Raw genomic sequence first — 16,598 nt, 5'->3', positions numbered from 1 at the left:
GTGGTTCTCTTATATGCAACAACTTGAGAAATATGTTGCTGAATTGTGCTTAATATTTTTATAAAATGTTTTTAACATATAGGATAAAATTTAAGTAACTTAAATGTTACATGATAATTCTGGTCAATTAAAAAAAGGCTTTCAAATACTTGGTATATATAACATTTATGTTGACAGGAATTAGAGAGGCATCTTTCTGAATTGACCTTAACCAATTGACATGGAGTAGTTTCATGGGTAGTTTAGACATGAATTTTTCTGTTTATTTAATAACGAGGGGCCTGGTGCACGAAATTTGTGTACTGGCCAGCAGAGGGAGGAGGGGTTTTGAGGTTCCCCAGTCCAGCCTGCCCCCTCTGGCAGACTGACTGCAAGTGGCAGCATAAAGGGAGCTTAGCCAATGAGTGGTCAGAAAAGGTGTTTACTGTCAGATTGGTTTGGCTCAGTGGATAGACCATGGGCCTGCAGACTGAAGGGTCCTAGGTTTGATTCGTGTTAAGGGCGTGTACCTTTGGTTGGGACCACATCCCCAATGGGGAGTGTGCAGGAGGGTGCTGATTGATGTTTATTTGTCATCGATGTTTCTGACAGTATCCCTCTCCCCTCTTCTCTGTAAAAAATCAATAAAATATATTTTTAAAAGAAAAGAAAAGTTGTTTCCTCTGCAGCTCACATGCAAAGGATACCCTCTGTTGTGTCACTGGGCTAGGGGTGTTTCCCCCGCTGCTAGGGGCATGCCCCAAAGCCCGGGCTTTGTGTCCGCAGGCTGGGGGGTGTGGATCCCACGGAAACAGCACTCAGTGGCCTCTGGGGACACACTCCCAAGCCCAGCGGCCCTGTGCTTGCTGTGTCCGCCAGGCTGGGGCTTGTGGACCCGGGCTACTTGTCCCAGAACCCAGCCTGCTTGGTGCCTCCTGCCGTTTGTCCCGGGACCCAACCTGCTTGGCATCCTTGGTGTAGGGAGAGCATCTTTCACATGGGAGTTTTATCTTCTGTTTTCTGGCAGAAAGGGGCTGTTAGAGTGCCTTTATGCCCCTGTTGTTTTTAAGTCCCTTTAAGTCAAAATAGTACTCCAAATCCACATGTTTGAGGGTGTTGTGTTCCAAACCCCTTTGAATTTTTTTTTTTTTTTTAATCCTCACCTGAGGATATTTTTTCCCATTGATTTTTAGAGAGAGTGATTTTTAGATTTCTTTATTGTAGATTTATCTGTAGCAAATGATATAACCAAAGGGCTGAATTCTGTGTTATAGAGATACTGTTCACCTGCAGCACCTGTGATCATTTATTTATAGGATCCTGGACAGAGACAAGCCACATTGGGTAGGGCGGGTTTTCCCATTAGATGTGTGGGTTCCTTGCCTTGTCAGTGCAGGTAGACTGTAAGTAGTAATAAGTTATCTGGAACATTGTCCAGTTTCTCTAGTCCCAGGGATCACTAGTATTTCTCAGGGCTTTAAGCTAGGGCTAATGCCACCTATAGCCTCTCATGGAGAGAGAAAGGATTGACGTGGGTGTCATGGTCTTCAGTTACCTGGTTCATCATCCACAGAATGCTGCTTCTCCCAGCATCTGCTGACCCAGTTTTGAGTTTTTTCTAGGTTCTTCTAGGACAACTTTTTTGAGATCTAGCCCCTTATTTCCAACGGGTTACTGGTCTTTCAGATCTTTTGAGTTTTGTCTTCAATCTGTATGGTTTCTGTTTCTTAGAATTTATCAGTGCTCTGGTCTGTTGATGTCATCTGTACTGAGATTTCCTGTACTATTGTGAATTTTTGTATATTTTATATTTCTTATTAAATTTCATGAAATAGGAGGAGGGGGGAAAAAGGTAAATTTGTGGGGTAACAGGTTTGATCCAGTAATCTTTTTTTATACAGTTTTTCTTTTTCTATTTTTGCTCATGTTGTTTTCCTTTAATCCCCTCTCTCTAAGTAAATTTGCCCTTTACTTTAAATTTTTATTTTATTTTATTGATTTTAGAGAGGAAGGTAGAGGGAGAGAGAGATGGAAACATCAATGATGAGAATCATTGATCGGCTGCCTCCTGCACTCCCCCTACTGGGAATCGAGCCTGAAACCTGAGCATGTGCTCTTGACCGGAATCGAACTTAGGACCCTTCAGTTCCCAGCCCAATGCTCTATCCACTGAGCCAAACCATCTAGGGCTGCCATTTACTTTTGATACATCTATAACATTGCTCATGAGATTTTTTGGCTTGGAATGGTTTTGCCCCATTGTTCTGCCTATTAGGGAAGCATAAAGCTTAGTAGCTTACGTCAAGGCCTACGTTCAAACTTAGGATTCACTTCTACTAGTGGCCATGTCTCTTCGTGGAATTACGTCTGTAGCTTTTCCATCCCCCTGAGAATTATGGGTAATAATAGCATCTGCCACTTAATATTGTTGCAAACAATCAGATGGGATAGTCAAGTTAAAACACCTGGGACATAGTAAGTCCTGAAACATTGTTAGCTTAAAACTTTAGCATAAGTTCTTACATGGGCAACTCCACCCTGTTTGCTTTGCCTGATTTCCTTCCAGCCCTCCTCTTCCTTTTCTCCAGACCCTAAGTTAGAACTAATATTGCCCTACTCTTCCCTCAGCATTTTAAAAACTGTAATGTGCATCTCACGGTTTACTTTTATTCCAGTTAGTTGGGGGTATCTCAGTCATTAGGTTTGCTTTTTCTGTGGGCGCATGATGCCTTTTCCTCCAGGGGAATGGAATTAAATTAAGGCATTTCTTTCCTTGTTTGACTTTAGATATGAAAATCTTTAAAACTCATAATGCCTGGTGTATCAGGCATCTCTAGAGAAACAGCACCAGAAGAAATACATAAGCTGATGATCAAGTCTTTTTTAAAATATATTTTATTGATTTTGTACAGAGAAGAAGGGAGAGAGATAGAAAGCTAGAAACATCGATGAGAGAGAGTCATCGATCAGCTGCCTCTTGCACACCCCCTACTGGGACATGCCCGCAACCAAGGTACATGCCCTGACCGGAATTGAACCCGGGTCCCTTCAGTCCCCAAGCCGACTCTCTATCCATTGAGCCAAACCGGTCTCGGCTGATGCTCAAGTCTTGAATGAGAATTTCTTCTTCTTTAGGGAACCTAGTCTTTGATGTTAAGGCCTTCAACTGATTGGATGAGGCCCACCCAAATTATTGAGGGTAATACTAAAATGCAAATGATTATAGCTATTTTTTTCCAGCAACAACTAGATTAGTATTTGATTAAATAACTGAGTACTATAACCTAGCCAAGTTAGCACATAAACTAACCATCACACCTACTATTTAGGCTTAACCAGTGTAGAAAGACACTATCTGATTGGTTAACTATAATACAATAAATTTTAGGCTGTAGATACTGATGTCATCAAACATCCCATTGAATATTCATGCATCAAGTTCTTAACAACAGTGTTGTTTTTAATTGACAGTAGAGTATATATGGTTAGGTTTGTACATGTTTATCCAACTTGTCTGAGAAGTATGTTCTCCCCATTTTGAGTAAATATGACAGTTACGATTTGAGCCTGTTTCCTTCATGCTTATTTTTAGTGAAAAGATCTGTATATTGGCTAGAATTCAAAAATTTCGTAAAGAACCTGGTGATTTAGAATTCAGGCCAAGTGCACAGTTGTTACTGTATAGAGGAAAGCAAACACTGCCTTCTGATGATTCAGTGTGCTTTGGAAAAAAAAAAGAATGGAGAATTTGTGTAGCAAAATTATGGCTTAATAAATTCAATAAGAATTAGACTGATGCACTTCTTACATACCATCAAGAATAAAAATTAATGGTTCCCCCTGACATATCTCTAGTGTATTCCATTGCAGTTCATTTCTTCTGTTAACCTGTGTAATTGCTTCTTACATAAGTAAAGATTGTCACCTCTGATTAAAGTAGAATTCTATTCTATGGACCACAGAACTGCTCTTTTTAAACTAGTGCTGTTAGAAAGCAAACAAAATGAATTAGAGCTGAATCAGCTAGAAATGTCACTTGATGTCTTTATGTAATTTCCCATCTGTTGTACAGATTTTGTTCATACTCCCACCATATAAAATATGGACCACAGTCTAAATTCTGAACATTATTCTATAACATTTAAAATAAAGAAAAATAGATTGTACCTTTGCTGCCACGTGTAAATCCATAGCTTAAGCTTTTCCCAGTTGTTAAATTTTGCTGATCTTATTATATGGTGTGAAGAGCCTTTTGCTTTGAAGAGCTCCAGAGTGCTCTTCATTCTGACTTTGGCTGGGTCAGTTAGCAATGATGACACCACTGCTGATCACTGTCAGAAGGCCATACAACTATGATCAGTGTTTTGTTTTTAATACAGTGTACTCATTGAAAAGTTGTTTAATTTTTTGGCAGAAAGTACATATATAAATAAATATAAAAAACATATATTTTGTTAATCCTCACCAAATGTTTTTTTTTTTTTTGTGTGTGTGTGTGTGTGTGTGTTTTTTCCATTGCTTCTTCCTAGAGAGTGGAAGGGAGGGGAGGAAAGTGGGATGGGTGAGGGGAGTGGAGAAAGAGAGAGGGCAGAGAAACAGAAACATCAATGTGAGAGACACATTGACTGGTTGCCTCCCACATGTGCCCCAACCTGTGGTGGAGAGTAAACCCTGCAACCCAGGTACATGCCCTTGACTGGGAATCAAACCCGCCACAACCCATCTGTGCATGGAACCCAATGATCTACCCACTGAGCACACTGGCCAGGGCTAAAAAAAAATATATTTTTTTAAATGAATCCACAACACAATTGGTATGAACCTAAGAGAAACAATCATACCTCTGGAGGTTCCTGACTGACAAAATAATAGACTTTTTTTTCTTTCCTCTTTTGCTCTTATTTCACTCATGATATAAGCTCATAGTTACCGAATGTGAATCCATATAATGTGATGCCCAGGATCTTGTTGTTTCTGGAATTTTCATATTTTCTGCCTCTCCTAATATATTTGGGCCCAACTCTGAAAATGTAATGGCTTCTTATGATCCCTGGAAAGTTACAATTAAATTTTAGACCCAGCATAGCAGGGGTTGGAAACCTTTTTTCTGCCAAGGACTATTTGGATATTTAGAACATCATTCCCGGGCCATACAGAATTATAAGCTTTAAAATTAGCCTGCAATATTTGGTCAGACATTTAATTAACTCACCCCTAATGCCCTGCAGACCAAATGATTTCCTAGGCCTTATACGGCCCTTGGGCCGGATGTTCCCCACCACTGGTATAGAGGGACAAGATGACACCAAGATATATACTTGGTTTAAAATACGCAGGCCAAGAAAGTCACGACTAATTTTATCTGTCAGGTTTGCTTTCCCATTTGAAAAGTTAAAACTTCCTACCCACTTATCTGTTAGATTGGAAGAAATTGTGATGTTGAAAATAAATCCCTTTCACAGCCTTTGAAGAACGCAGTCCACTTTTAAAATGTCATTATTTTTGTCCAAAAGGCAAGCCCAGCGACCTTCCAAATTGTGTTTCTAAGCTGATTTTGTTACCCTCTTTTCTGTGTAGGCTATTCAGCTGAGCATGTTAAAATGCAGGGGTTTATTTCCACCAGTCTCTTCGCCCACCATCTTTACTTTCCTCGCTCCCTCAGGCTCGCATTCTGCTTCTGACACTCCTGTGTGTTCCCTCTGATCACAACTCTTCTCCAAAGCCCCACCTGGAGCTCAGAGCAGAGGTAGAGTTGTATTGCAGACATTGCCTTCAGCAAAGGGAAGGCTTCCTGGCTCTGCTTTGGGAGGACACAGGGCTTGCTGGTGCTTCAGTGTTTGATGTCCAGGGAGAGCGAGCTATGAGAAAGCAGCAGCTTATAGAATTGGCCAGTCTTCTTTGTTTGTTAAAAAAAATTAAAATGTTTTACTTTTTATTCAAGCATAACACACATAAAGACAAGTGAATCACAAGTGTAAACGCTTTGATGAATTTTCTCATATTGAGCATAGTCATGAAACCACCACTCAAATCAGACAGTCCAATATCACTAGCCCACCAAAATTCCCCCTTCTAACTCCTCCTGGTCTCTGCCATCCCCCCACACCCAGAGATAACTGTTATCTCACGAACTTGTCGTCTCTGGAATTTTCGTAAAAAATAGTTTTACCCACTTTTGAACTTTACTAAGATGGCATACAGTTTTGTATTTTCTCAGATGTCTGGCTTTTTTGTTTCAGCATTATGTTTGTGAGATTCATTTGTGTTGGCGCATTCTTTATAGTTCATTCATACGCATTACTGTGTAGCATTCAGACTGTAGCCTGTGCTGGCTGCCTGTTTTTGTAAATAAGGTTTGATTGGAACACAGACCCGACCTTTCATTTCCGTGTGGTCTAGGGCTGTTTTCCCACTCCAAAGGCCGAGTCCAGTAGTTGCAACAGGACACAGAAACCTTATGGCCTGCAAAGCCCAAAATACTCACTATCTGGCCCTTTTCAGAAAATGCTGACTGACTTCTACTGTATAGTATTCAGTTGTATGAATGCTCCATAGTGTATTTGTTACTGGGATTTGTCTTCTTTGAATGTGATTGTATGTGTGTTTGGGACGATGTGTCTGTATGTGCATTCTTGGTAGGCATTTCCCTAGCAGTGGAGTTGCTGGGCCACAGTGTATGTCTATGCTCCGCCTCATTAGCTATGGAGGAACAGTTGTCTAGTCCTCACTCCCACCAGCAGTGCGTGAGAGCTGAATTGCTCCAGGTCCTAAGTCCTGTGTCCTCAGATTTTCATTTTCAGTCATTTTGATCAGTTTATAATTTTATGTCACTGTGGTTTTAATGTGTATTTTCTTGGTAATAACTGAGATTGAGGACTTTTCCTATGCTTATTGCCAAGTGGATATCTTGTTTGGGTGGCCTGTCTTTTTGTTATTGTTTTATGTGAATTCTTTATGTATTCTATTGGAGTCCTTTGGACGATATATATATATTGAAAACATCTTCTTTCATGCTGAGACTTGCACCCTTATTTTTTAAGGTATTTTTTATTTTATCTGTAGGGAATCAGGATATGTACTCCACAATATGTCCATGGTGGCATATTTGGGACTGAAAGAAATTGAGAAATACAGACACAGGAAGACATGTCTTCCCCCTATCTACCTGGAAGCAGGGCATAAGTTTCTATTCTTAAAGGTGCACCCATCTTCCAAACCAGAAGGAGGAAAAATATTTTTATCATCAGAAATTGAGTCTGCATAACAGATCTTACTAACCAATTCTTACCTACCATACATTTTTTTGGCATATTTCTATAATTTATCCTTGGGAATCATACTTTTTCCTTTTTCTAGCCACTCCTTTAAAATGTATTGCCCATTGTTAAAATAGTATATAAGTCCCATAACTGCCTCTTTGGGATTTTACTTCTGTTCAGGATGTCCGCCTGCATATAAAAACATTAACATCAATAACGAAATATATGCCTTTCCTCCTATTAATTTCTTCTTATCAGTTTAATATGCATGTGCCCAGGAACTGAACATGAGAGGGTAGAGGAAGTTATATCTTTCCTGCAAACACGGAGGCAAGTGAAACTAGACATGGTATTATTTGTAGATACAGGGACAGTAACTGTCCTCGTCCTTGTCAAAACACACAATGGCCAGGAAACTCCACAGTAACAATCGATTTCTATGCATCTAAGTCCTGCTTAATTAAGAGTGTGATTTTCTATATTGTTATTTGTCCCGGGGTCTTTTGTCTCTCCCTTATGAATATTAAAAGCCATTCTAGGGTCTTAGAGTCCTTAATTCTATGGGTGTGTTTCTTTAGCATTCCATATCCATGCTGAATATTCAAAGATTTTTATTCGGATGCAGTGTGAAATATTTGAACCAGAAATGTGTATTATTTTGAGAACTATTATTGCTTAAGATCCCTGAGTTTAGAATTTTAGAATTTGAAGCTGATTTACTTAATTTTAAGTTGCATCAAATGGAATAGAGCAGATGTGTGTTGTAGAGCTAGAATATATGATATTTTTAGTTAAATTTAGTAATTCTGCTTTTGTTTCAATTTAATAAATAGCATTGCAGAGCAATATTACTTGATTAAGATGTATTTTGTGTGTTTTGGTTTGCAGATGATTTGAACTTGAAAATATTTAGAAATACTAATATTACAAACATTTTCTCTTAATTTAAATGAGCTGCATACTTTACTTTTTCTTGTAAAAGTAGATTGATTACGGTGTTACATATGTGTCCTTATCCCACTATTATACCCCCCCACCATACCTTTACCCCCCTCATGTTAGGCTTATATGCATGCTTAAAAGTCCTTTGGTTGATCTCTCCCTCTTACCCCCCCCACCTTCCCTCTGAGGTTTGACGGGGTCTGATCGAATCTTCTCTGTCTCTGAATCTGTTTTTGTTCATTAGTTTATGCTGTTCATTATATTCTACAAATGAGTGAGATCATGTGATTGATACTTATCTTTCTCTGACTGGCTTATTTTACTTAGCATAATGCTCTCCTGTTCCATTCATGTGGTGCAAATGTTACGAATTCCTTTTTTTATTTTTAAATTTTTTTCCTTTTTTTTTTTTTTTTTTTACCACAATGTAATATTCCATTGTATATAGATCTATCACAATTTTTTCAATCCACTTATCTGCTGATGGGCACTTAGGCTGTTTCCAAATCTTAGCTATGGTAAGTTGTACTGCTGTGAACATAGGGGTGTATATATCTTTTCTGATTGTTGTTTCTAGTTTCTTGGGATTTATTCCTAGAAGTGGGATCACGGGGTCAAATGGAAGCTCCATTTTTAGTTTTTTGAGGAAACTCCATACTGTTCTCTACAGTGGTTGCACAGTCTACATTCCCACCAGCAGTGCACAAGGGTTACTTTTTCTCCACAACCTCGCCAGCACTTGTCATTTGTTGATTTGTTGATGATAGCCATTTTGACAGGTGTGAGATGGAACTGCATTGCCATTTTGATTTGCATCTCTTGGATAATTAGTGACTTTGAGCATGTTTTCATATGTCTTTTGGCTTTCTTAATGTCCTCTTTCACAGAATATCTATTTAGGTCCATTGCCCATTTTTTGATTGGATTGTTTATCTTCCTTTTGCTAAGTCATATGAATTCCCTGTAAATGTTGGAGATTAAATCCTTATCGGAGATAACATTGGCAAATATGTTCTCCCATGCAGAGGGCTGTCTTGTTGTTTTGTTGATGGTTTCTTTTGCTGTACAGAGGTTTTTTAGATGTTGTTCCATTTTTTATTTTCTCTTCAGTTTCCATTGCCCTAGGAACTGTATTGGTGAAGATATTGCTTTGGCATATGTCAGAGATTTTGCTGCCTATGAATTCCTCTAATATTTTTATGGTTTCCTGTCTAATGTTTTAAGTCCTTTATCCATTTTGAGTTTATTTTTGTGTATGATATAAGTTGGTGGTCTGATTTCATTTTTTTGTATGTATCTGTCTAATTTTCCCCACACCTCTTATTATATTTAAGAGACTGTCTTGACTCCATTGTATGTTCTTGCCTTTGTCAAATATTAATTTAGCATAGTGGTTTGGGTCGATATCTGGGTTCTTTATTCTATTCCATTGGTCTATATGTCTGTTCTTGTACCAGTACAAGGCAATTTTGAGAACAGTAGCTTTATAATACAACTTGATATCCAGTCCCTCCTACTTTATTCTTCTTTCTCAGGATTGCTGCAGCTATTGGGGGTCTTTTTTTATTCCAGATGAATTTTTGCAAAGTTTGTTGTAGGTCTGTGAACTATGCTGTTGGTATTAAATTGGGTGTGCATTGAATCTAAGATTGCTTTGGGTAGTATGGGCATTTTAATGATTCTACCAATCCATGAACACGGTATGTTCTACCATCTGTTTATGTCTTCCACTATCTCTTTTTTTCAGTGTCCTGTAGTTTTTTGCATATAGATATTTTACCTCCTTAGTTAAGCTTATTTCTAGGTATATTATTTTTTTGGTGCAATGGTAAATGCGATTTTTAAAAAAAAAATCTCTGTAAGTTCACTATTGGTAAATAAATATGCCATAGATTTCTTGGCATTACTTTTGTATGCTGCTACATTGCCAAATTCATTTATTAAGTCTGATAATTTTTTGATGGAGTCTAGGGTTTTCTATGTACAGTATCATGTCATCTACGAATGACAATTTTATGTCTTCTTTTCCAATTTGGATACCTTTTATTTCTTCTTCTTGTCTAATTGCTATGGCTAGTACTTCTAGTACTATGTTGAACAGAAGTGAAGAAAGTGGGCATCCCTGTCTTGTCCCTGTTCTTAGGTAAATGGTTTTAGTTTTTGCCCATTGAGTATAATGTTGGCTGCAGGTTTGTCATATCATGCTTTTATTATGTTGAGGTATGATCAGCAGCTGCATACTTTAAAAAGGTTGGTTTGCTTTCAGAAAAAAAGAAGAAAATTTTCATGCAATTGTTTTATTTTAGTGAAATTTCTTTTGTACTTAACTTTTTTATTTTTATATCATTTTAACTTTTTGTTTCTCTTTTTTCAGGTTATACATTACTTCTGTGGATGCTAATTGTCTTAAGTTTCTGTAGCCATGGCACAAGACTATAGTAAGTACTAAACCATTCTTCCTATGATGTACCTACTTTAAATTTGTTGACTTTGTCTTCAAATTTCTCATTGGAACAGTGGAAATAAAGAAGCCAAGTTTTTAAAATCTACTTTTCTCAAAGGGGTCAGTTCATTTCATCTGTTACTTGAGTCTTTAGCCATATTTATAACTACATATCATGACAATCTTACGTAGGTTATTCTCTGAGTTTTAGCAGAATGCATATTGGGACTGGAGCCATGTCATGTATCCTACTGATTCCCCCTGTCATGAGCTGAGCAACTGACTGCAGCTCTAGGGTAGGCCCAGGGATTAGGGGCAACCCTAACTTTGCTTTGTCCATGACGACTCATCGCGGATAAAACATCAACTAGTGTTGGGCATTACCTGGCCAGAAGGATGGTTTCAGGAATGGCCCGGTAATCCCATTCTAGCATATGAGACTCCAAGGTAGGCTTGCCAGGAACTTCTGGCAGAAATTTTCCGATAAACAGTACAGGGAGAGCCTGCTTCTCTCTTCTTCTGGGTGTTGTTTTGTGCCAGTATGAGGTTTGGTGTGTCTGCAGCCTGAGCAAGAAGCCACACAGGGTGGAGGACAGAGAAGCCAGTCCTGGAGCCTGTCTCTCCACCAGAAGTCCAAGCTCTTGAGTCAATACATTTCCTTTCTGTTTAGCCAGTTTGCGTTGGGAGCCAAATATTCCAAGTGATTCACTTAATCCATTAGTTACTCCCTGGGGAATGTGGGAGTAATTACAAAGAGAGGCAAAATGGTACCACTAAGTTACACTGGCAGAGTGTGCTGGTGTGTTGTTGGCACCCTCTTTACACTTAACAGTTAACAAGTAGTGATTTTGTATTCAAAGATAGGGGGATAAAATATATCACTTTTAGATTTCACCTCCCCCTCCTCCTGAGGGTCTTGCCTTTTAATCAACCCAATTTGTTTACCAATTCTTTGGAGCAGTTAAAACCCAGGGTAAGCCTCCAAACCACAGTGTCATTTCTCTGCCTCTGAGGAACCACTATCCTGGTTTTGGTCTTTATTCTCCTTGGGCATATGTTTGTCCTTTTACCACAATGTGTAGTGTTTTTGTTTGTTTGTTTGTTTTTTGTGGTGTTTTTTTTTTTTTTTTTGCATGCTTTTTAACTTCAGGCAATGTCTGTAGATACTATATCTATTTGTTGTGCAGAATCTCGGTTTAGAATAAATCCAGGATCAGGGAAAGAGGCTGTAAATTAGTTCTCAAATGCTTCTCTAAAGATTGATTACTAGGCATCCTAGTGATCTGAACTTTTAAGTGGTTGATGAATTTAATCACATGCTGACAGCCTTTTCACGTATGCAGTTGTCTGGTGACCTTCTGAGTTCACTTTCTGTACCTGGTTCTGCATTCCTGTGCATGTTTGATACCTGCAGGACACTTTCAGACCAACTGTGTCACCAGTGAGCTTTTCCGAATGTGTTCATTCCTTTTTTTATTTAAATAGCTCTATTCATTCTGTGGTCAGTGTGCTTGCCTTTGGGATACTTAGGTAAATCTGTGCATTTTTCAGTACTTTGAAAATTAGTTGTCACACTTAAAGAACTTCTGTGTTTTCTAAATTTGTCAGTTTGTCCTTTGTGCTGCTAGCAGCAGTTATAAAAGAGGCATCCACTCCAGTGAGTAGACTGTGCACCTGGAAACATGTACTGTGAGGAGGAAAAAATCATTTTTCTTCTACCCCTCTCCGCTCTTCTGGCTAGACTAATGATCAGATTCCCAAAGCGAACAGAGTCCAGCCAGTAAAGTTTCCTGGATGGCTCGCCAAAACCCTTTTAAGTTCTTCTAGCTGGACTAATTAATTAACATGGACAAATTAACAGGAGAAACTGACCAAATGTATTTACATGTGCACCTACAGCGGTTCCATATGAATATGAGACCCGAGGACAGATCAGGCAGTTAAGGCTTATAAGCCACCATGGGAGGTAGGGGGTGGGGGATGGGAGGTTGGGTTGTGGTTTAGGACTTCAAAGGGCAGGAAGGTAATTCACGTGGAGATAGAAAAGCAAATATTTGATAAGTAAATGTTTGCTGGACCATCTTTACCAGGACACAGAGGCCTTAGATCCAGAGGGCCTGGCTAGGTTCCTCCCTATTACACCCAACTGATGTTAATGGCAATTATCTGTGCTGACACTTCCCTTCCTTTAGGTCCTCTGTCTAAATTTTTTTAGGCAGTTAGGCGGAAGGTTAAAGTTTCTTCTGAGTCTTCTGTTTCTTAAAAAATAACCAGCTTCAAATAATCAGTATTCCAAAAGGCATATTTTGGGGTGGCAAACTATGCGCTCCCCAGTCTTTCAGGCCCCTGTGAACCTCAAACCTTAGCGGGAAACTAGGGGAGGGTAAGGGTAAGGGTAAGGGATAGAGATCAACCAAAGGACTTGTGTGCATGGGCCTGGCCAGCGGCCATGGACAACAGGGGGGTGGGGGCATATGTGGGGAGGAGTTTGGGATAGGAATGGGGGGATGAGGACAATTATGTGATACCATAATCAATAAAACTACCCCCCCCCCAAAAAAAAAAAAGAAAGGAAAAAGAAAAAAAGAAGTGACTGAGTTCTCAGTATCTCAGTCCCTTGCAAACCTCAGAAATCTTTGCTGTGCTGTTATTTCCGTTGGGCCCCAATATGAGCCTTGGAGATAATTGTATCATTCTTGTCTGAAATGTATCTTAGGTCATTTAACTTCTGCATTCAGATCTCCCCCCACCCCCGCTTCTGTCGGAGGAATCTTATTACCCCTTGTTCTTGTTTGGAATGTTGTTGGAGCTAGAAACTGAATAGTCCTTTCCATTTAGGGATCTTTAATTCCTTCGGCTGGGGAACAGAGCTACTGATAAAGTGCCAGAGAAAGTTCAATGACAATCAAAGGAGGATTTCTTTCCTTTTTACTTTCAGGGTTATCTTTGCTTAAATGTTTACAGTGTGAACAAAAAGTAAATGCAAATGAGTTTTACCCCCTAATTCATCTGTATTGTATCTATATTACAAGAAGGAAAACAGTAACATCTTTTGTTGATGCTTGTGCTTGTGCATGCTTTTTGGTTTTTGTTGTTGTTGTCAAAAGAATGTGTTCTTCTTTTAATTTTATTTAAATGTAACTATCTTTCTGTGTGTTTTTTCTTCAATGTGGACCCAGGATCTTAAATTAAAACATTGCCACTGTTAGAAGATTATAGCCATTCATTTGTAACACCTAATCAACAAGGCCCCTATGAAAAGAGCTACCAAGTCTCTTCCCTTAGGATATGGTCAGCTTTCCAGATAGTATGTAATTTTATAAATCAGGCCAAATACAGACACAAGAAATGCAAGATATCCTGTAATATGTCTTATATTCGTTTTCTTGTTAAAAAACTTTAGTGTTATGGGTACTTTGGAAGGGAAAAAGCCTATTGAAAATTTTATTTTAAAAAGTTTAATTCAGAGCCCTGACCGGGTAGCTCAGTTGATTAGACTATTGTCCGTCCCCCATGTGCCAAGGTTTCAGGGAACATACAAGAAGCAACTAATGAATCTAATGAATGCATAAAGAAATGACACAAGTTGTTCCTCCCTCCCTCCCTCCCTCCCTCCCTCCCTCCCTCTGTAAAAAAAAATTTAAAAAAATCATTTTTTGTTTCTTGTGGAATGACATCTTCTTATTTTCTGCATAAAGGGCTTGTTTTTATACCTCAAAATGAAATGGTGCCTCTGTGGGGGATGGCCCACTGGGCTGAGGGGACGTGCAGACAGTGACTCAGATCTGTAATTAGGTCCTGCTCTCCAAACTCTTGTTGACTTGAAAGTGTTGGCCATAGACCATTCAGTCTGGGAAAGCAGTCCATGAATCATCTAAATTGGCACAAATTATCTGGAATGCTATTAAACGCTTTCTCCTCTCTATTCTCATTGAGGGAATTAGAAAGGGAGACTTGTTCTCTGAATTGTAAAGTATCCTGGAGGGTGAAGATACATCCGTGAAAGCACATGCCGTCCCTAGATAGAATGCAAAGCAGAATATCTGACGTTGGTAAAGCAGTTCCGATTTTGTGGGTCTATGTTACAACATTCCTCCACGTTTTATATCCTTTCCTTTGTGAAGGTGGTGGTAGCTGTTGTCTGTCTTCTAGCTCCAGTGCGTTCCCCTCCCCCACCCCATTCTCTCAGAAAGGGAAACCCAGGGGCTGCTTGACGCCTGGAGCCTCAGCTCAACCCCCACAGCACATTGGAGGTAGGAGGAAATTCTAGAAGTTTATATTGTATCTGTTTTGCTTACTCTAACTTGTCCTGTTCATCATTATCTCTCCCAGTTAGGATGGAATTTTGATATGCTTTTCTTCCCTTTCTCAAAACGATGGGTCAACAAATGTATGGAGACCTATTAGGCACTTGGCAGTGAAGCGGGTGGAAGTCAGTTTTTGACTTCACTAAATAGTAGTTTGACTTTGCTTCCATTTATTTTATAACAAAACTTTAAAATAATCATATTCATTCTAAAGTGGAGGACATTTATAAGTCATGTAGGAATAAAGATAAAATAAAGACTATTTTTAGATAGAAAGTGAACTTTTTAATTAGTTTTTTTTTTCTTTTGGTTTTCTCTGATGGTGCATTAAGGGTCCTGCCCAGTACATACTATCTTACTGTGTTTGCTCTAAAGAGAGAGAGAGGAAAAACAACAAGCAGATTTATCCAATTTGTAAGAAACACACCAGCTTTTCAGCTGGTAATGTGAGTTGACTTTTTAATCCATGGGTAACTGTTTCTCTTCATACTGGACTAAGTGTGAGTGGGCATGGCAGAGGAATGCCTCTTTTGATGGGAAGAAGGCAGCCATAGCTGGCTGTGTAACTTTGTGTTTTGTGTCTGTGGGTGAGCCTGTGAATTAGGTTGTCTTCATCCGTGGCAATGCTGTGTGTTACACGTTATCATGTTCACTTTGGAGCTGTTAAGAATCAGGTGTTCAGATTACAACATTGTTAGCAGATCGGCTGAGTTCAGTTGAAAGATTTTAGAGTGAGTTTCTAAGAAACTAACCGGTGAAGTATTTCATATCAATGAATACTCTTTATAAAATTCCTTTATTACATAGTTAAGCTCTTTTTTCTTGATATAAATCATCAAGACCTTCATAATTAGGGATTTAGGCTGTGATTATAAAAGCTGCTGTTCACTAAGAACTGTGATCCTGTTTGTCTAAGGACTTGTTTAGTTTCCAATTATCCTTTTCTCTTTGTCTCTCTTTGCAATTACGAGCCCAGAGACCATGCTATAGTATTACATACAACTCGCCCAACCTTATTATCCTTAGCTTGCATATTGTATAAATGGGTCATTAGCCAACACCTAGACAGAGGAGTGTGAAAGGCTTTACCTGTAGTGGGAGTTTCACAGCACTTTAGGGTTCTGGATTACTGTGTGAGTTATTTCTCCCAGGGCAGCCAGTGTCTGTTGCTAATGGGTGCGGTGATTGTGAGGAATTCTGAGGTTCCAGCAATGTGAAAATACCTAAGAGTTTCACCTTTGATGACATGGCATCCCCTCAGTATCAGGTATCTTCTACCTCTGGAAATGAAATCTCAGTTTCTGAATGAATGCTAATCTCTAATGAGAGCTTCCCACCCTTACTTGTTTATTTTTTTAAAATTCTTGTAAAATCAATAAAATACCGTTAATCTGGTCTGTAGCATTAGGTGCTCCCTCTGTAATCTGAAGTGCTCTGATAAAACAGTGTGGGAAGCTTGCTGTCTCTATTGCTGAGTGAATAGTTGGCCCAATCTCTAAAATTTGGTATCTCCATTGTATAATTACATAGTGGCCTTGTTTTAAAGATGGAAATGCCAGTACATATCCATTCACTCTGCAAGACTATAGAGCTTGTTGGTTTTAAAGAGTCAGGCTAACGTCCAGCAATCATTGTTGCTACGATTTGATCCTTTAATTGTATTTTACT

At 39.0% G+C, this 16,598-nt stretch overlaps 1 protein-coding gene across 39 annotated transcripts in view; it reads left to right on the top strand.

Moving 5' to 3' along the window:
- The window catches only part of SIPA1L1 (signal induced proliferation associated 1 like 1), a 388,928-nt gene that overhangs the window by 213,540 nt on the left and 158,790 nt on the right, over positions 1 to 16,598 (top strand). For all 39 annotated transcript variants that reach the window (XM_084892089.1, XM_084892086.1, XM_084892109.1 and 36 more), the window contains one exon: positions 10,555 to 10,618. The gene's annotated coding sequence lies outside the window, so the exon portion shown is untranslated. The remainder of the gene's footprint in view (positions 1 to 10,554; positions 10,619 to 16,598) is intronic.

Source organism: Pipistrellus hanaki (assembly GCF_964339955.1).
Source record: "Pipistrellus hanaki genome assembly, chromosome: 1".
Lineage (NCBI taxonomy): Eukaryota > Metazoa > Chordata > Mammalia > Chiroptera > Vespertilionidae > Pipistrellus > Pipistrellus hanaki.
The sequence above is the reverse complement of the archived record's forward strand: the minus strand, read 5'-3'. Positions and strand labels throughout refer to the sequence as shown.